The following is a 21914-nucleotide window of genomic DNA, read 5'->3' on the forward strand; positions in this document are numbered from 1 at the left end:
CACCTAATCCAGAATCTGGTCAGCTTTTCTTTGTGCTGTGAGACTTCTGGCTTCTCCTTGATGATTTATGTATGCTGTGGCATTGTCTGACCGAATCTGGGTCAGATGACCTTGCAGTGCAGAATTGTAGGGACAACTGAATCACTCTGAGCTTCAGGATATTAATTGGGAGATGAGCATCCTTTGGAGATTTTGTCCCCTGTACTGAGAGGCTGTGCAGAACTCTCTGCCCCCCCACAGCCCAGCAGGCTGGCATCTGCTTGTGAAACTGTCAAACCAGTGTGAAGAAGTGCTAACCCTCATTTAAGCTGGACTTATGACTAGGGATGGGCGAACATTTCGGCCTGAGCATAAGTTTGGGCCGAACTTTCTTTGTTCGATGAACAGCCGAACAAACGTTTCTTCGGCCCCCCCAAACCGACCACAATGCATTACGACGCTGAACAGTGCATTGCAAGCCCTGATTGGCTGAAGCTTTCACTGCTTCAGCCAATCAGGGCACAGAGCACTGTCAGAGTCATGATTGGACACTGTCAAACATGACTTTATCCCAATCATGGCTCATTCCCACCCCACAGTATAAAAGTATTCTTTCAATGGCAGCCATTATAGGTGCGATTTCAGGGTGGAGAGAGATAGAACAGGGCTCTGTTCAGTGCTATCAGTTAGTGTGCTATACTGTGCTATTTTGCTTCATTTGTCAGTGTAGAATATTAGTTTAGCGTCAGTCTAGGGACAGCATGAGTGTAGTGAGGAGGACCATCATTCAGCTTTGCATAGTGTGCATTAGTGTATGGCTAGAGTAGGGACAGTTCAGATCGCGTCAGTGTAGTGGTGGTTGAACATCGTCTATTTGATTGCGTTACTGCCATTTTAACGCAATTTACTTCTGCGTGCGTTACTGCCAGTTTAACGCCACATCAATTTGCATGCATTACTGTCAGTTTAACGCCATATAGTTTTCTGTGCGTTACTGCCAGTTTAATGCCATATAGTTTTCTGTACGTTACTGCCAGTTTAACCCCATATCGTTTTATGTGCGTTACTGCCAGTTTAACGCCATATCGATTTGTGTGCGTTACTGCTAGTTTAACGCCATATAGTTTTGTGTGCTACTGCCAGTTTAATGCCATATAGTTTTGCGTGCGTTACTGCCAGTTTAACGCCATATAGTTCTCTATGTGTTACTGCCAGTTTAACGCCATATAGTTTTGCGCGCATTACTGCCAGTTTAACGCCATATTGTTTTGCATGTGTTACTGCCAGTTTAACGCCATATAGTTCTGTGTGCGTTACTGCCAGTTTAAGACCACATAGTTTTGCGTGCGTTACTGCCAGTTTAACGCCATATTGACAACACCTGAGCTGTGGATCTCTGCAGCTCCTCCAGAGTTACCATTGGCAGTTTCTCTGATTAACGCTCTCCCTGCCCGGCCTGTCAGTTTAGGTGGACAGCCATGTCTTGGTAGGTTTGCAGTTGTGCCATACTCTTTTCATTTTTGGATGATGGATTGAACAGTGCTCCTTGATATGTTCAAAGCTTGGAATATTTTTTTTTTTTTTATAACCTAACCCTACTTTAAACTTCTCCACAACATTATCCCTGACCTGTCCGGTGTGTTCCTTGGCCTTCATAATGCTGTTTGTTCACTAAGGTTCTAAGGCTCTAACAAACCGGAGGGCTTCACAGAACAGCTGTATTTATACTGAGATTAAAATATACACATTTGTACTCTATTTACTAATTAGGTACTTCTGGGGCAATTGGTTCCCCTAGATTTTAGTTAGGAGTATCAGAGTAAAGGGGGCTGATTACAAATGCACACTACTATGTGCCACTTTGTGTTAGCATACCACATAAAATCCCAATAAAATACATTTACATTTTTGGTTGTAACATGACAAAATGTGGAAAATTTCAAGGGGCATGAATACTTTTTCACGACACAGTATGTCCCTAGAATGCCTGAAAGTGCTTCCTTGGATTTTGCCAGATTGCAATTCAAAGTATGCCCATGATGTATGTTAGAAATAGCATTGTGTAAACAACATACATTTTCATTTTAATTTCCTGCATTTTCCAAAAACTTGTGGTGAAAATTTAAATTTTCAAGACTCACTATACCTTTCAGAAAATACTTTAGAGTGTGTGCTTTCCAAAATGGGCTAATTTTGTGGGTGCTTCCACTGTCCTGGTACGTCAGTTCCTCAAAAAATGTGACAGGTAGTCAGAAGAATTGATAAATAATTTACTGTATGCCCCTTAAAAGCCCAAACGTACTCCTTAGAGTTTGGGCCCCTCTATCCATCCATGCTGTGAAAAATTCTCACACGTGGTCTCCCCATACTTAGGAGGCATAGCAGAATGTATTTTGTTGTATAATCCTCAGTATGTCTATGTGGCGTGTGAGAAATAACCTGCTTAAACGGCAACTGTGTAAAATGACAAAAAAAAATTACACCTTAAAAATCTCACCAAGCCTCTTACTAAATACCTTGGGATTGTCTGCTTTCCAAAAAGGGGTCATTTGGGGGGTATTTGTACTGTCCCGGCCTTTTAGGTTCTCAAGAAATGAGATGCATGAGAGGCAGTCAGTATATCAGGACTGATCAATTTTCAAAGGGAAATACCATAGTTTGTAGACTATTTTTCAAAGTGTGACAGTGCTGAAATCTGAAAATTGGTCTGGCCAGGATGGGGGCAGAGGTGTCAGGTACCGAGGTGGTTAAAGGTAGCATATACAGTGTATGCTGTAGTAAACAGAACGTAAAAAGAAACACTGCCGAAATAACATAGGTATGTTTGGTTAAGAATTTATTAATATTTATTGAATATTTCTAGCTTGGGAAACAGGTAAATTAGTGAATTTATTGCCGCTTTCAAGAAAGTTAGTGAGAAAGTACATACTGACCCGACCGTGCCACCTTCTTCCTGTATAACAAAGATAGTTAGTGATACCAAACAGAGAAGTGTTAATTGTCGTCATTCATTCACATAAATCCTATATATCAGGCCATTGTATTTTTAATTTTTTTTTTTTTCTTAAATCCTCCAATTCCCTTATTACTGCAACGCTATTGTCTCACATGATCTTTCCCTGTTGTTTGGCATCCACAGGGTGAGACCTGTAGGAGGGGCTTCTATTACTCTGCTGATGTATGCTCTCTACAGTATGAGTGTGTCTGACCAGCCCTGATTGGTGCTGTGCCAGTCACATGATTAACCACTTGCCCCCTGGAAGGTTTTACCCCCCTCATGACCGGGCCATTTTTTGCTATGCAGCACTGTGCAACTTTAACAGACAATTGCATGGCCATGCAACACTGTAAGCAAACAAATTTATATATTTTTTTTTTCACAAAAATAGCGCTTTCTTCTGGTGGTATTTGATCACCATTGGGTTTTTACTTTTATATTATATAAAAAAAAGACCAACATTGAGAAAAAAAAAAACTTTTTTTTTTACTTTCATCTATAAAACATCTCCAATAAAAATAATTAAAAAAAAAATTCTAATTTCTTCATGAATTTAGTACAAAATGTATTCTGCTACATCTTCAGAAAAAAAAAATCCCAATGACTGTATGTTATTTGGTTTGCATGAAAAGTTATAAAGGTCTACAAACTATACTGTATACTGGAATTTTTACTGGCGGTGATCAGCAACTTATAGTGGGCCTGTGAAAGTATTTCAGGCAATCTGACACTAGCTAATGCTGGCTGGGGGGTGTACACTAACTGACATCAATAGGGACACTAATATAGTGATCAGTGCTAACACTATACACTCACTGTACTAATGACACTGGCTGGGAAGAGGTTAACCTCAAGGGGTGATCAAGGTGTTAACTGCGTGTCCAATGAGTGTGATATGCGATGCTTTTACTAAGCGATCTTGTACACGAGTTCTGTACACTGACAGGCGATCTTGCTGTTTCTTGCTGCCAATTAGCAGGTCCCAATAATTATTGGCCAGGACCTGCTGATCGGCTTGTGTTGTAACAAATCACAGCACACCCGGGGCAGAGGACGCGTGCCTTACCCAGAATCTCTGATCACATACCAAATATGTGATCCAGTGCACAGTGGCTGCCTGCCACAGTAGATGTATGTGGGATGGTCCGCAAGCAGTTAAAAAAAAAAAAAAAAAAAAGTTTCAGAAGAGCATTTCAAATTAAATTTTCAAATATCAAAAAACTGTTTTATAGCTCCCAATAAATCCTTGAGCCTCAGATGTTTTTTTTTTTTTTTTTTTTTTTGCATTAATATGATGTAGTCTGGGTCAAAGATGACTGACACTAGCTTTCATTTTGTTCAGATGAGACCAAAATTGAGCACTTTGGCATCAACTCAACTCGCCATGATTGGAGGAGGAGGAATGCTGCCTATGGCCCCAAGAACACCTTCCCTTCCGTCAAACATGGAGGTGGAAACATTATGTTTTGGGGGTGTTTTTCTGCTAAAGGGGACAGGGCAACTTCACCGCATAAAAGGAACAAAGGATGGGGCCCATGTGACCATCAAATCTTGATGGAGAACCTCTTTCCCTCAGCCAGGGCATTGAAAATGGGTCATGGATGGGTATCCCAGCAGGACAATGACCCAAAACACACGACCAATGCAACAAAGGAGTGGCCCAAGAAGAAGCACATTAAAGTTCTGGAGTGGCCTAGCCAGTCTCCAGACCTTAATCCAATAGAAAATATGTGGAGGGAGCTGAATGTTCAAGTTACCAAACATCAGCCACTAAACCCTTAAAGTGTTTATTAACCCAAAAAAAAAAAAAAAATAATAATAATGTCCTGGTCTCTTAAAGCAGATTACATAGCAAAGCACTTGTGCTATGTAATCTGCCCCCCTCTAAACTGAAAAAAAAAAAAAAAGCACTAAACCAACAACTTCCTGTATGGCAGTGGTTCTCAAACTTCCTAGTGCCGTGACCCCTTGATAAAATTTCCCAAGTTGTGGGGACCCCTAACAGTAAAATTATTTTCGTAGCGTAGGTTGTCTCCACTCAAAGAAAGACAAGTAATTTGTGCCCCTAACCCACAGACATTTAGCGCTCCCTGCGTCCCTTCCACTCTTACAGTATTAAAACCCCAACTGGTACATTACATCTTTCTCTTTGTTTTTCTTTCCCTTTTATCTCTTTCTATGCTAATTTCTTGCCCCCCATCCCTCTCTAGCCATCTTTCTTGTTCTCTTATTCTTTCTCTCTCTTTTTCTTTGTTCCTTCCCCTCATGTATTTTCTATTTGTATTCCTTCTCTTACTCCTTGGTGGGGGGGGGGGGGGGGGGGGGGTGGGATGAGTGGCGGGGAGTTCTGATCAGCCAACTTAGGTGCTCTTGATCAAGGTCATCTGCTGATCTGAGAACTGTAGTGGGGACTTTTAATAGCAACTATAATCACAGGTAGTGTTACTCACTGTGACTCCAGCTTCACTGTGTCTCTGACTTAGTGATGTCTCGCAGCAGTGACAGTGATCCTGAAATCAGGAGATAGGTTCTCCTCCAGCCCCACCTACTTCATTCCTCACCAGTCAGCTGACCTCTAGTCTGCCCCCCCAGCCATGCTGTGAACTGAATAGGTGGCTGCGAAGAGGCTGAGTGGGCGGCCGTGGGCTTCAGGAACAGCCCAGGATTTGGTGACCCCTGGCAAATCATCATTTGACCCCCTAGGGGGTCCCGACCCCCAGGTTGAGAACCACTGCTGTATGGCCTAGCTAAACAAACCATGATAACCAGGGCAGCTCCGCCCTGATCACCGTAGTCAAAGTGCCTCCCTCAGTGATAGGCTTCTGTCCCCTCTGCTCTCCTCTCTCCCCCCTCCTTCCTCCCTGTCAGCGCCCCCTCTGTCTTCGCTCAGCCCGCCCCACCCTCCGCTATTAAAAACAAATCCATAATTGTCACTGCCAGCCCCTCTATTAGAGGCTGGCATAGCACACTGCGTTAAGCATTTTTTTTAAAACGACTGTTGTAAATACCAATTTTTAGCTGTCTTCAGGCCGGTCACATGACTCGCGGCCGCTTTACAGCTATGAGACGGGATTCTGCGGAGATTCTGAGAGGAGCGGTCACATGATCTCCCCGGCTGATGTCAGAGGGAGAGCATGGCCCCTCCCATAGAAGCCATCCATCAAAACTGGAAAGCGGCCGCGAGTCATGTGACTGGCCTGAAGAAAAATAGTTTTTAAAAAAAGCTTAACAGAGTGTGCTATGCCAGCTTCTAATAGAGGGGCTGGCATAGACTTTTACAAATGGGTTCACAGACCCTTTAATGACTTGGAGAGGATCTGCAAAGAGGAGTGGGATAAAATCAAGTACAAGAAACGTCTGGACCTCTGTGATTGCCAACAAGGGTTTTACCACCAAGTACGAAGCCATGTTTTGTGAATGGGTCAAATTCTTATTTCACACATTAAAATGCAAATTTATAACTTTTTTGAAATACGTTTTTCTGGATATTTTTGTTATTCTGTCTCTCGCTGTTAAAATAAATCTACCATTAAAATTATAGACTGTTCATTTGTCAGTGGGCAAACGTTCATAATCAGCAGGGGATCAAATACTGTTTTTCCCCTCACTGTATATGCCCACAAGTGTGACTCTATACTTCTGTGGGCAGCACAGATAAGAAAAAAAAGGAAATTAAGTGCTTAGAAGGGCATGTTCAGAGGACACCAGCTGGTCTACACAATCTCAGCCTGCAATGGGGACACAGAGAAGATGTGAGCAACAACTGAAGTCAGGATCAACCAAAATATATTTCTCTCTACACAAAAAATGAATGCTTTAGTGGCTTTGTGAGTATGCACACTCTATTATATAGTATGTAATGAGAGTTTTTCCATGGTCTGGGTTGAATGACACTTTAAGCAAGATTACAAATCTGAGTGCATAAACTAAATATGTATATTACCCATGTATATAGCTGTATGCTTGGACATCAGCTTTAAAATCCTGAACAATCCAGTAAGGGAAAGCAGAGTGATCTTTCAGTTGGGGTCCCCTATAACCTTTGTCCTTCATCCATCTGAATTTGGCAAAAAATAAAATATAAATTTTGGGTGGGCTGACCGTTAATTCACTTGCTTAAGTCTCAGGTTGTGTAGCTAAGCCTATATCAATGGACTGATAGGTGTAAAACAGTGTGACAACAAGAAATTGTTAAAGCGAAGGGTTTAGTTCTGCTTTGACAGTTTAAAAAAAAAAAGTTACATTCCTGGCATGCCAGGAATGCAAACGTTCACATTTGCTTGTGCTGTCAGCCAAATTGTCAATTCATCAAACGGTTGGTGTCATAACTGATCACCAAGGCTAAGATGGCAGCTTCCTTGGCTGAAAATTATAAGAGTTTAGTTACAATTCAAAAAATAAAATTACAAAAAACAAACACACTACATTTAAACTAGAAAACGTAAAATCATTTTATTTGCATTAGACTTATATGTGCACATGTGGAAGGGGGGGGGGGATCATCTGAAGATTATAATAAACAAATGAGGTCAAGAACCCTTACCGAAAGAATAAAAAGCAGGTGGTCAATGGAGTTGGAAGAAATACATAAAAAAATAAAAATAAAAACAGGCAAAATTAATCAAACAGTATATACTTGTATTCTAACCACTGGGTTCCTGCACAAGCCTAATAACTACCCAGGCAACCAGCTCTGATGCACCAGAGTCTTCAATGAAGAGTTTTTTTTCTCATATGTTCAAACAATTTAAGCACTGAGGTTGAATTTGATTCTCCAGGAGGATTTCAACACTTTTTCTTCGGGAATCACCCCTAACTGTATAACATGATCAAGGATTACAGTCGTCTAGACATCCATGTTTTCACTTGCTTGGCCACTACATTTATTTTTGGACCTAACAGTCATCTTCTGCAGCTGAGGTGCCACTGCTCAGAAAACAAACCCAACAGGCAGGTCCAACGTAACTTCAAGCAGCTTCACTTGATACCGTAAGAACGTAAACATAGTCTCAAAGCATGTGCTAAGTTTTAGGAAATAAAAAAAATCAAGTGTACAAACACCTTCAATGCAAGAGAGGCAGACGAGGCATTGTAAGATCCTGCTTTGCTGGCCCGCTGGCACTGAAGGCGTTAAGAGCAGATTCGAGGTAATGTATAGAAAATAAAACATGCAATTAAGGCTCAAATTATCCTCCGTTAAAACCGTCTTTTAAAAAAGGCATTAAGTAGGTAATACTGAGTTTAAGTATTTAATAAATACAAGTTTCTGAAAAAAAAAAAAATATATATCAATTAAGAAAAACAAAAAAAAAAAAAAAAAAAACACAAGACTGAACTGTTGCATATTAGCTGTTAATAGTAACTTAGACTAGGAAAAAAAAAAAAAAAAAAAAAAGGAATATATATATATATTTTAACTTATGGTAAAACGTGCTATGCACAGCCGTTGATGGCGAGTGAACGCGGCCCGCCATCTCTGAGCATTCGATGACATGTATGGCAAATGTGCTGTTGTGCAGACAAGTTTATCACGGCTCAGATCTGCAACCTGGGCTGTAAATTCTTCAAAGCCGAAGCTGTGCAAATTTCCTCTGAGTTATCTGTGAACAGAAAAGAAAGTGTCATGTAAATTGTATACATTATCAGAAATAAGGCTAACAACATCCTTAAAGTGATTGCAAAGCTTTGTTTTTTTTTTTCTTAAAATAAAAAGATGCTATATTTACCTGCTGCGTGCAATTGTATTGCACAGAGCAGCCCCATTTCTCCTCTTTTGGGGTCCCCTGCTGGCACTTTCTACTCCTCCTCTATTGTGTGTGACCGCACAGCAAGCTGCAATTGCTCCTGCTACTATTAGTGCAGCCTGTGAGAGCAGGGTGAGGGGAGAGTATAACTACAGATGGGCACAGCGCTTGATCGATACTTAGGGAGAAAGTGGGTGGACAGGCAGTGAAAGTTTTTTTTTAAAAAATGTTAATGCAGAAAATGCATTAAAAGGTAAAGTGGAGGGGGGGGGGGGGGGGGGTTGGATGATAGGTGCCCTTTTTATAACAAAGAAAATACAAAACAAAAAACTATCAAGCTCCCAGCAGTGTCCCCCCACAGTATTATCCTCTGCCCCCTACACATCACTCCCTCACCCACAGTAGTATATCTTTCGCCCCCCTTACATCACCCCCCCCTTTAGTGTTCTCTGCCCCCTCTTCACATTATTCCCCCATAGTAAAGTACTGCGCCCCCCCAGTGTCCTTTGCCCCTTCACATCACACCCCCCCCTCCACAGTAGTGTCTTCTGCTGACCCCCCCTCCCTCAAAGCAGAGTTCCCCCCCAATACAATAATGTCCTGGACCCCCCCCCCCCAAAGCAGTGTCCTCCACCCCCCTGCACTGTAGTTTCATGTGGCCCCCCCCCCCCTCCACAGTAGTGTTCTCTGCTACCCCCCCTCCCTCATAGCAGAGTCCCCCTCCCTCCACCCAGTAATGTCCTGTACCCCCCCCAAAGCAGAGTCCTCTGGCCCCCCTGCACTGTAGTTTCATGTGCCACCCCCCCCCCTTCCACAGTAGTGTTCTCTGCTACCCCCCCTCCCTCATAGCAGAGTCCCCCTCCACCCAGTATGTTGTGTACCCCCTCCCCAAAGCAGAGTCCTCCGCCCTCCTGCACTGTAGTTTCATGTGCCCCCCCCCCAGCAGTGTCCTGTGCCCCTCTGCTTCCTCTGCCCCCTTCACATCACCCCACAAACCCGTAGTGTCCTCAGCCCCCTGTTGGTTAAATTGAAAAGGTTAAGTGGAGGCAGCTCCAGCTTCCACCCTCCATCCAGTATTGTGCTGTCTAACATTATGCTATGAAAATAAAAGCAGCGGGGGCTGGGCAAAGTAGGGTCATATGCCCGGTTAAGCTATCATTCTGCCTGCAGTCGATCGACAGCTTGCTGACCCCTGCTTTAAAGTACATTTAAACAAAAGAACAAAAATGTAAAGTATTGAAGCTTACAAATCTTTAGGATTACTTGCTTCAGTAATTTAAGACTAGGTATATGTTCTGCAAGTATAGAAACATTCCCGTTCATCCTGTTAGAAATATTCTGTCCTTTAACTTTCTGTGGACTTAAAGCGCAACTCCACTTTTGTTGAGAAAAAAAAAAACATTCCCCTCTGGGTAATCTGTGTACATTACAAGGATTTAACAAACTTTGTTGCAGATTCCTACTTTTTGTTATTCTTAAGGAATCTGTCTGTATCCATGTGGGAAAGTTAGTCTAATGTGGGTGGTTTCTTAATTATCGATCAGAAGATCGGAAAATTGCAGGGTCTACATGCCTTTAGATGTGATTTCCTATTGGCAGTAGCTCACCAGAAATTACATTTTTGTCACAGGGGATGCCTGAAATCTAACTTGCATCTAAGGCCCCTTTCACAAAGGTTATAAAGTTATAGCATCTACAAACTATGGGATTTTTTTTTTTCTTTTACTAGTAAAGCGGCAACAGCAATTTTTAGCGGGACTGCGACATTGCGGCGGACAAATCGGACACTGTCACTGTACTAATGACACTGGTAGGCAGGGGGTTAACATCGGGAGCAAAGGGTTAAGTGTGGGGGAAGATGGTAGTTGCGCTGTGATGAAGGGGGTGGGGGGGGGGGGGGGGGGGGGGGGGGGAGAGCTACAAAGATGACTAAAGTGGCAAAGTGAACTAAAAAAGCAGAAACGGGCCAATGCATGAATAGATCCTACATGCTAAAAGAACATGGTGGAGAATGCAGTGCAGTGCAACGTAGCTGATCAACATGACATGTTGCGGGCAGACAAAGCTAATATATAAAGGTAATCGTGAAACAGTGACTGCTTGAATATAGCAAAACAAAAATGCATATACCAACACAAATAGGGTGAATAATGACACAATGCAAAAAATTATATATATATATATATATATATATATATATATATATATATATATATATATATATATATATATATATATATATATATATATAATGCAAGAAAAATATATGTGGGCTAGTGCCCCATTAGCAAAAACCTGCCAGATCCTGGTGAACTACAAGTGACAAATCCCTAGGACAAACATGAATATTAGTTCTATCATCCAGTCCAAAAAGCAAAAACACGTGATGAGAAACACAAAACAAGTCCAATCGTGAAGGGAAGGGGGATCTTCAGTGAGGACACCTCCGTGTTTGCAAGCCACTTACCTTACAGCTGTAAGGTGTACAGCCTGTGTTGCAAATGACCCGCAGGTGTAGACGTTCCGTGTATACAGGCAGTGACAATGATGAACATGCCAAGCGAAATATAAAAAATAAAAAGTATACAGCATGTAAAATAACTCTGCAACGACCACAGTGGAGGGGGGGCAAGACACACACAGGGGGAGGTTGCACTCACTTTCATGAAGTGAGTGTGGGCATCAATCCACGAGCGCCGAGCTCGTATGCCTCCAGGAGTGTCACCAATCTGGAATCTGTCCCCGTGCCTGAAAACTGGAATATGTCCCCGTGCCTCTCTCCTCAGTGTTCGTCAGGTAGAGTAGTGATGTACAGTGTGAGGGGGAAAGAGACGCACATAGCGTGATCCCATATAAAAGGTATATTTATTTAATAAAACAAGTCCAATCAACTTACATTTAAAACAATGCTGCAGTGTGTAGTAACTACGAGCGCCGAGCTCGTCTCCTGTTTGTCTATGGCAGCGTCCCGTGCTCCAATCCTAATGCATATCATCACGTCACGTGACTTCTTCAGAGGATAACACGGGATAGAAAGCCAATGCTTATATATCGAAATGAATATATAAGAACCAGTGCGCAAAAACCCAATGTACACAGAGAGTTACCAAACTGACGGTAAAATACCAGATAGAGAGCTGCCAACATAGATAGGTAAACTCAATTCCCCAAGATAGATAATGGATAAAGATATGTGGCGCTACTCCATCAATCAGTGATAAATAAATAATCCAAAATCACAACTAGAATAAACTATGCTGTCGGATGAAGTACACACAATGGGCTCCACCTTGTATATAGTTATAGGCCTAGAGATGAATATCGCCGTACATAAGTAAATCAAAGAAAAAAAAATATATGCAATAAACACAATAAATGGTGAATACCAGTAATCAAAATGCTTAGAATCAAATGTGTGATTATAGTGCTCACATGAGTTGAATAAAAATAATAATATCAACCACCTCTCATCAGGTGGCAAAAATAAACCTGTGAATATAGTGAACTGACTTCCCAGGCTGAAAAACACACTAGAACTCCATAAACAAACAGTGTCCAATGTATCGCAGGCACCAGCTGAAGATCAAATCATTTCTAATACTGATGTCAAAAATACGTAAATCTTCAGCGTGAGCTAAAAAGTGGATGTATTAGACCAACATACAGTGCAAAGAGTCCCTACGGTCAACAAGAATTCCTATATGATCGACTATCTAAAAAATATTTTTCACAATAATGCAATCATATCGTAATAATCTAGTGCATAATAAGTGATAAAAACTGTAATACAATAAATCATAATTATAAATATTATAAATAATTTAAATTGATGAAAAATCAAAATATGATAGGACAGATAATCCCACAAACGAGACACTGTCCCAAACAGTGACAATAGTGCAATTAGTCCATACAGAAAGTGCAGTAGTGATTGGTGACTTCCACACAAAACAGTCTTTAAATATGGTGCAATTTGTGCAGTGACTGGTGCTTTTCTTCTATGCACGTTCTAGTGCATCTCCCAATTGTTTCCCCTAGCCTCTCACCTCCAGCAGCGGCCCCCAATGGGCCAAGTAAAGCGGGGTAGATAATCTAGGAGAGGATGTGATTCCTTCAGTGTTTCTTTAGTGTCAGATGAGTCCGTCTCTCTGCAACTCCTCCCGGAGTTCCCAGCACTCCCAGCAATCCCAGCAGTTTGTTTAAAAACAAAGGAGAGGTCTCATGGTGCAGTATTAAATACACGTTTATTGAAAAACATAGCAACTTACATTTAAAATTTTGACATCCACTGATTGCTGCTATTTTAAATCTGACACTAAAGAAACACTGAAGGAATCACATCCTCTCCTAGATTATCTACCCGCTTTACTTGGCCCATTGGGGGCCGCTGCTGGAGGTGAGAGGCTAGGGGAAACAATTGGGAGATGCACTAGAACGTGCATAGAAGAAAAGCACCAGTCACTGCACAAATTGCACCATATTTAAAGACTGTTTTGTGTGGAAGTCACCAATCACTACTGCACTTTCTGTATGGACTAATTGCACTATTGTCACTGTTTGGGACAGTGTCTCGTTTGTGGGATTATCTGTCCTATCATATTTTGATTTTTCATCAATTTAAATTATTTATAATATTTATAATTATGATTTATTGTATTACAGTTTTTATCACTTATTATGCACTAGATTATTATGATATGATTGCATTATTGTGAAAAATATTTTTTAGATAGTCGATCATATAGGAATTCTTGTTGACCGTAGGGACTCTTTGCACTGTATGTTGGTCTAATACATCCACTTTTTAGCTCACGCTGAAGATTTACGTATTTTTGACATCAGTATTAGAAATGATTTGATCTTCAGCTGGTGCCTGCGATACATTGGATACTGTTTGTTTATGGAGTTCTAGTGTGTTTTTCAGCCTGGGAAGTCAGTTCACTATATTCACAGGTTTATTTTTGCCACCTGATGAGAGGTGGTTGATATTATTATTTTTATTCAACTCATGTGAGCACTATAATCACACATTTGATTCTAAGCATTTTGATTACTGGTATTCACCATTTATTGTGTTTATTGCATATATTTTTTTTCTTTGATTTACTTATGTACGGCGATATTCATCTCTAGGCCTATAACTATATACAAGGTGGAGCCCATTGTGTGTACTTCATCCGACAGCATAGTTTATTCTAGTTGTGATTTTGGATTATTTATTTATCACTGATTGATGGAGTAGCGCCACATATCTTTATCCATAATGCTTATATATCGTCCCCTTGTAATGGGCGCACGGCGGCCATTTTCCCGAAGCCCGCTCTAATGTTAATGGGTGCCCGGCGGCCATTTTTTCAAAGCCCATCAATACAAAGGATAGCACACAGTGCTGTTGCCTGTTGTCAGGATGGCTCTAACAGGTGAGGTTGGAAAGAATGTACTTAGCCACAGACCAGATCAGCTAGAACATAATCTCAAACTATATTTTAGAAACCGAAAAATAAAAACCACAATGCAACGCCCTACCAAGACGCACTATCACATATATGGAATTGTACTGAAAATGCATAACATTTGAGGTATGTGGAAAACAAAAACGTAAATAAATAAAAATTAAATAAAAAATATATAAAATGAAAAAAAAGTGTAAAAAAAAAAAAAAAAAAAAAAAAAAAAAAAAAAAATGAAATAAAATGAAAATAAAATAAAAAATTATTTTCATTTTTTATTTTATTATTTTCATTTTCATTTTATTTCATTTTTATTTGTATATGTAATTTTATTTTTTTCATCTATTTTTTTTTTTTTTCATTTTTTTTTACACTTTTTTTCATTTTATATATTTTTTATTTAATTTTTATTTATTTACGTTTTTGTTTTCCGCATACCTCAAATGTTATGCATTTTCAGTACAATTCCATATATGTGATAGTGCGTCTTGGTAGGGCGTTGCATTGTGGTTTTTATTTTTCGGTTTCTAAAATCTAGTTTGGGATTATGTTCTAGCTGATCTGGTCTGTGGCTAAGTACATTCTTTCCAACCTCACTTGTTAGAGCCATCCTGACAACAGGCAACAGCACTGTGTGCTATCCTTTGTATTGATGGGCTTTGAAAAAATGGCCGCCGGGCACCCATTAACATTAGAGCGGGCTTCGGGAAAATGGCCGCCGTGCGCCCATTACAAGGGGACGATATATAAGCATTGGCTTTCTATCCCATGTTATCCTCTGAAGAAGTCACGTGACGTGACGATATGCATTAGGATTGGAGCACGGGACGCTGCCATAGACAAACAACAGGAGACGAGCTCGGCGCTCGTAGTTACTACACACTGCAGCATTGTTTTAAATGTAAGTTGATTGGACTTGTTTTATTAAATAAATATACCTTTTATATGGGATCACGCTATGTGCGTCTCTTTCCCCCTCACACTGTACATCACTACTCTACCTGACGAACACTGGAGGAGAGAGGCACGGGGACATATTCCAGTTTCCAGGCACGGGGACAGATTCCAGATTGGTGACACTCCTGGAGGCATACGAGCTCGGCGCTCGTGGATTGATGCCCACACTCACTTCATGAAAGTGAGTGCAACCTCCCCCTGTGTGTGTCTTGCCCCCCCTCCACTGTGGTCGTTGCAGAGTTATTTTACATGCTGTATACTTTTTTTTTTATATTTCGCTTGGCATGTTCATCATTGTCACTGCCTGTATACACGGAACGTCTACACCTGCGGGTCATTTGCAACACAGGCTGTACACCTTACAGCTGTAAGGTAAGCGGCTTGCAAACACGGAGGTGTCCTCACTGAAGATCCCCCTTCCCTTCACGATTGGAATTGTTTTGTGTTTCTCATCACGTGTTTTTGCTTTTTCGACTGGATGATAGAACTAATATTCATGTTTGTCCTAGGGATTTGTCACTTGTAGTTCACCAGGATCTGGCACGTTTTTGCTAATGGGGCACTAGCCCACATATATTTTTCTTGCATTATATATATATATATATATATATATATATATATATATATATATATATATATATATATATATATATTTTTTTTTTTTTTGCATTGTGTCATTATTCACCCTATTTGTGTTGGTATATGCATTTTTGTTTTGCTATATTCAAGCAGTCACTGTTTCACGATTACCTTTATATATTAGGCTTTGTCTGCCCGCAACATGTCATGTTGATCAGCTACGTTGCACTGCACTGCATCCCCACCATGTTCTTTTAGCATGTAGGATCCATTCATGCATTGGCCCGTTTCTGCTTTTTTAGTTCACTTTGCCACTTTAGTCATCTTTGTAGCTTCCCCCCCCCCCCCCCTTCATCACAGCGCAACTACCATCTTCCCCCACTTTTGTCCCATTTGTCCTGCCTTGGATCAGTACTTAGGTGTTGCAGCAGTGTCCTTTTAGCATAGCCGCCCCCCTCCCCCCCCCCGACAGCGCAGGAGTTTCCACTTTCATAAAGGGTTAAGTGTGTCCCTAGTGGGTGCTTTTTAACTGTGGGGCGGGGTGATTTGACTATTTTTGATTAACAGAAACACAAGGATCTCCATCTTCCCCTCTGGCAGAACGGCGGTCAATGATTATCGTGTCTGCTGGACCTGCCAATCACAGCGGAAACCGGTTTGCAGGCAGCACACGCCCCAAACCCCGTGCACGAAATCATGTACAGGTATGTGATTTTGCACAGAAGGGCCACCCTATATCTGTGTGGGGTAGTTTTAAACCACTTCAGCCTTGGAAGGATTTTCCCCATTACTGATCAGGCCATTTTTTGCAATACAGCAATGCATCGCTTTAACTGACAATTGTGCGGTCGTGCGACATTGTACACAAACAAAATGTATGTCCTTTTTTTTTCCCACAAAATAGAGCTTTCTTTTGGAGGTACATGATCACCTCTGCGGTTTTTATTTTTTGCACTACAAACCAAAAAACGCGAGTTTTGGGAAAAAAAAAAAAAAGACAACAACATAAATTATATTTTTTACTTTTTGCTATAATACATATCCAAAAGAAAAAAAAAATCTTCATAAACTTAGCCCAATATGTATTCTACGTATATTTTTGGTAAAAAAACAAAAAAAAACGCAATAAGCGTATGATTGGTTTGTGCAAAAGTTATCGCGTCTACAAACTATGAGATAGATTTATGGATTTTTTTTCCTGGCAGCGATCTGTGATTTTTTTTTTTAGCAGGACTGCGACATTGCAGACAATCTGACCCCAAATTACACTTTTTGGGGAGCAGTGACATTATTACATTGATCAGTGCTATAAAAATGTACCGATCAATGTATAAATGACACTGGCAGGAAAGGGGTTAACACTAGGGGGCGATCAAGGTGTAACTGTGTTCCCTGGGTGTGTTCTAACTGTAGGGGGGGATGGGCTTACTGGGAAATGACAGATCACTATTCCCGATCACTGGGAACAGTAGATCTCTGTCATGTCATCTGGCAGACCAGGGATCTGCCTTGTTTACAAAGGCAGATCCCCGTTCTACCTCTGTGCATAATGATCGCGGGAGGCCGGTGGTCATTGAGTCCGCCAGACCCGCGGGCACGCTCCCACGACTCGCCGCCTGTGGCGCACGTCCACAATCGCACATGCACGGATACAGGAGAGCCGACCTGCCACAGTAAAATGTGCGTGAGCTGGTCGGCAGGTGGTTAAGAGGGTAACTGAAATGTCTGACAATGTTTTCAGCTATCTTCTGTGAACTACAAAGCAACACCCTTCTATGTAATGGAGATGAGGAGTTGGTGTTTGTGGTTCAAATGAGGAGAGAAGCCCTCTCAAAGCTGCTCCTTCACAGACATTGTGTTGTAAGTGAACATCCTCACTCTTGGAAAGTGTATCACTAACTGAATCAGGTAGAAAAGGAAAAAAGTAGCTTGAAAAAATAAAATACAGCCGCCACATCTAAGGACTCATAAGCTGCAATATACTTTACATCTTTGTTCTTGTGTTTAGATATTCTTTTAAAGAATTTAAAGTGAAAATCTTATATTTCTCTCCATCAAAAAAGATTTAAGATATTGTAGGGCTTCACAGTGTACCTGCAGCTTATGTAATAATGCTCACAGCAAGCAGACGCTGGAAGTGACATTTATTTCTCATAAAAAAGGAATGAGGTGGCACTAATGGAGGAACCAATATGCAGCACTGATAGATGGCTCTGATAGGCAGCACTGATGAGGAGGCACTGGCAAGTATTACTGATGGACACCGATTGCCAACCCTGGTGGTCAGCACTGAGAACCGGCGCAGACCCCTCCTGTCAGGAGAGCAGCTGATCGGCTCTCCTCTACTCGCGTCTGTCAGTGCAAGTGGAGGAAAAGCCGATAAACGGCTCTTCTTGTTTACGCTGTGATTGGACACAGCTGATCACATGGTAAAGAGCCTACGTCAGAGGCTCTTTACCGAGATCAGTGATGCGGTGTGTCAGACTAACACACCAACGATCGCCACGCAGCACGTGATCGCAGCTTAACCTGCTGGAAGTCATATGACGTCCAGCCAGGATAACTTAAACACTTTGCGGCCGTCATTGTGCTATATGGCGGGCGGGAAATGGTTAAACTACAATACAAAAACAAAACTAGAATGCCGCTAAATAAGCCTCAGCACTAGGGGTAGCCAACAAGCCTAAAAATTTCTGGGCCTGGTTCCTTCATTCCTAAAAAAGTACCTGTGCACGTTACATACTCTAATGCCCTGTGCACACGATAGGATTTTCCGACAACAAATGTTCGATGGGAGCTTGTCGTCGGAAATTCCGACCGTGTGTAGGCTCCATCGACCATTTTCCGTCGGAATTTCCGACAAACAAAATTTGAGATCTGGATCTCAAATTTTCTGACAACAAAATCAGTTGTCGGAAATTCCGATCGTGTGTACACAATTCTGACGCACAAAATTCCACACATGCTCGGAATCAAGCAGAAGAGCTGCACTGGCTATTGAACTTCATTTTTCTCAGCTCGTCGTATGTCACCGCGTTCTTGACATTCGGAGTTTCCGACAACATTTGTATAACCGTGTGTATGCAAGACAAGTTTGAGCCGATATCCGTCGGAAATAAATCCAGGATTTTTTTTGTCGGAAAATCCGATCCTGTGTACAGGGCATTAAAGTGGTTGTAAACCCTGTTACACCACTTACCTACAGGTAAGCCTATAACAAGTACCTTGAATATTTCCTAAACTTGCACAGTAGGAGATATTCAGTATATGCGCTGCTGCCGACATCATCGGCGCATGCGCACTGAAAAAACGGGCTGCTGGTGCCGTTTCTTCAAGAGTCGTGCCGTTATCGGCACCACAAACCCAGAAGTAACTCCGGTGGAAGATGTCCATGCTGTACCCAGAGGGCCGACGCTAATCCAGGGCATCATTCTAAGGTATTTCATAGTGGAGCTAGTATGTGATGCATACTAGCTCATTATGCCTTTGTCTTGCATGGTTTGTCCCCCCGAGGTTTACAACCTCTTTAACAAGCAGTAAAAAAGCTTTAGGCCTGGTTCACACTTGTGCAATTTCAGATGCCACTTGTCTCACAGAATCACATAACAGTGGAAATGACATTATTCTCTATGATGCCCCGTTCACATGGATGCAGTGCAGCAAGGTCTGGTAGCAGATTCAGAGAAGCCCCCTACCCACAGACCACTTCAACTACCAGGCCAAGGTTGTGGGGAAGAGGACCTTGTCTTCATCAACATGGGGACAAGGTGTGTCACCACCAGCAAAGCACCCCCCAATATTGGAGGCATGTGGCCTGGTATGGTTCAGGAGGGTGGGTGCGCACGCTACCTGGCTGACAGCAGGGATGTTACTGGTTATTAGGATACCAGCAGCCATCATCCCTAAACTGAAAACCCTGCAGTCTCCTCCCCCTTCCAGAAAACACAGGTAACATGAAAAGTGTGTCAAAATCATGCACTGTCACACATAATCGCACTGAAAATCAGATTACGTCAGGCGCTAGTGTGAACTTCGCCCTAACGACAAGCTTACACTGAACTTTCTAGCTGCATGTACTGTGACGTATTTAATTATTATAGATCACATTACCAATTTCCTTCCCAGCACAGTATATTTACTGCAGCAGGGTGGCACAGGCAGGCTCAGACACACACACACACACACACACACAGGACTGAACTCTTCCAGGTTAGGAGCGCGCTACTTCTGTGACTGATACCTGTTGCCCATTACCGTTACCATCAACCTGCTTTGTCCTACTGTTACCGTGTATCATATGACCAATCATAACGATTACATAGCAATGTAATCAATTTGTCATGAATAGCTTGCTTACTGTTGTGATCTGTGATAGGCTTAAAGCAATCAAATGGTACCTGGCTACTGTACCATGCGATTAGCTGTAGCCAATCACAGATCACAACCATAAAGCAAGCTGTTAATGGTTAACCCATGGCAGCTGAAATTATTGCTTATACAGTGATCATCACTGTTTAAGCAATAACAGTGTAAAAACAAAAACCCCCCCAGAGTAGTACATTGTCACTATGGTGACACTCAGCTACTCTGATAACAGGATGAAAAAAAAGAAAAAAAAAAAAAAAATCAATAAAAAGGGTTGAAATAAAATAGGATTTTTAAGTCCTCAAGTCTGGGGGTGCCCTATGGGTTGTCTCTCCCTCCCCTCAAATAGCATTGCTATGGGACGTTCCATTAAGTTATTACTTGGGCTCTGTGTCTCATGATGTACGATAAAGAAAATAGGATTTTTATAACCGCTTACCTGTAAAATCCTTTTCTTGGAGTACATCATGGGACACAGAGCCTAAGTAATAACTTAATGGGTTATGGGCCACCTTCAGGTGATGGACACTGGTATACCCAATACAGGACGTTCACTCCCCTATATAACCTCTCCTCCTTCCAGAAGTACCTCAGTTTTTGTAGCAAAGCAATATACTTAAATCCCATAAAAGAGGGGAGGGACCTCTGTGTCCCATGATGTACTCCAAGAAAAGGATTTTTACACGTAAGCGTTATAAAAATCCTATTTTCTTTATCGTACATCATGAGACACAGAGCCTAAGTAATAACTTAATGGGACGTCCCATAGCAATGCTATTTGAGGGGAGGGAGAGACAACCCGTAGGGCACCCCCAGACTTGAGGACTTATACTACTGCCTGCAGCACACTGCGCCCGAAGGCGATATCCTCATACCTCCTTACATCCACATGATAACATTTTGTGAATGTATTTACTGAAGACCAAGTTGCGGCCTTGCAGATCTGAGCCATGGAGGCCTGGTGACGCACTGCCCAAGAAGCACTAACCGCCCTGGTAGAGTGCGCTTTGACTTGAAAAGGAGGAATCTTTCCCCTTAAATCATAAGTCTGAATTATAACTTGCCGAATCCACTTAGCGACAGTGGATTTCGACGCTGCCTGTCCTTTCTTAGGACCCTCCGGCAGAATAAATAAGACATCAGTCTTCCTAATCTGAGCAGATTTTCACTGCTCTCACCACATCAAGACAATGTAGTGACATCTCTTCCCTGGAACATGGTTTTGGAAAAAACAATGATGGCAGGACAATATCTTGGTTCAGGTGAAAATCTGACACCACTTTTGGCAAAAAGTCTGGACGAGGGCATAACACCACTCTGTCCTCATGAATAATCAAGTATGGCTCTTTACAAGAAAGAGCAGCCAATTCCAAAACCCTCCTTGCTAAGGATATAGCAACCAAGAACACCAGCTTCCTTGTCAGAAGGACTAAAGGGAATATGTTGTATCGGTTCAAATGAACTTAGTTTTGTCAGTGTTACAAAAACAGCCAAGTCCCAAGGGCTCAAAGGTGATTTAACTGGATTCATCCGCATCACCCCTTGCATAAAACACCGGACTAAAGAATGCGTAGCAAGCGGTGTTTGAAATAAGATCGATAAGGTTGAGACTTGGCACTTAATAGTACTCAAGGCCAACTTTATCTCTACCCCTAATTGTAGAAAGGCAAGAATTCTGCCTACGATATATCTCTGAGGGTGCCAACCCTTGGATTCACACCAGGAAACATAAGCCCTCCGGACTCTATAATATATAGTTCTGGAAGCTGGCTTCCTGGCATCAAAGTAGAGATAACTGACCGGGAAAGCCCACGTTTCTTCAGAATGTGGGTTTCAATAGCC

General features: G+C 41.7%; 1 protein-coding gene across 1 annotated transcript in view; it reads right to left on the minus strand.

The window, feature by feature from the left end:
* Nucleotides 1-7403: 7403 nt before the first annotated feature.
* The window catches only part of RAP2C (RAP2C, member of RAS oncogene family), a 77943-nt gene continuing 63432 nt past the window's right edge, over nt 7404-21914 (minus strand). The window contains exon 4 of the mRNA XM_073599167.1: nt 7404-8577. The gene's annotated coding sequence lies outside the window, so the exon portion shown is untranslated. The remainder of the gene's footprint in view (nt 8578-21914) is intronic.

Source organism: Aquarana catesbeiana, linkage group LG09 (genome assembly GCF_042186555.1).
Source record: "Aquarana catesbeiana isolate 2022-GZ linkage group LG09, ASM4218655v1, whole genome shotgun sequence".
NCBI lineage: Eukaryota > Metazoa > Chordata > Amphibia > Anura > Ranidae > Aquarana > Aquarana catesbeiana.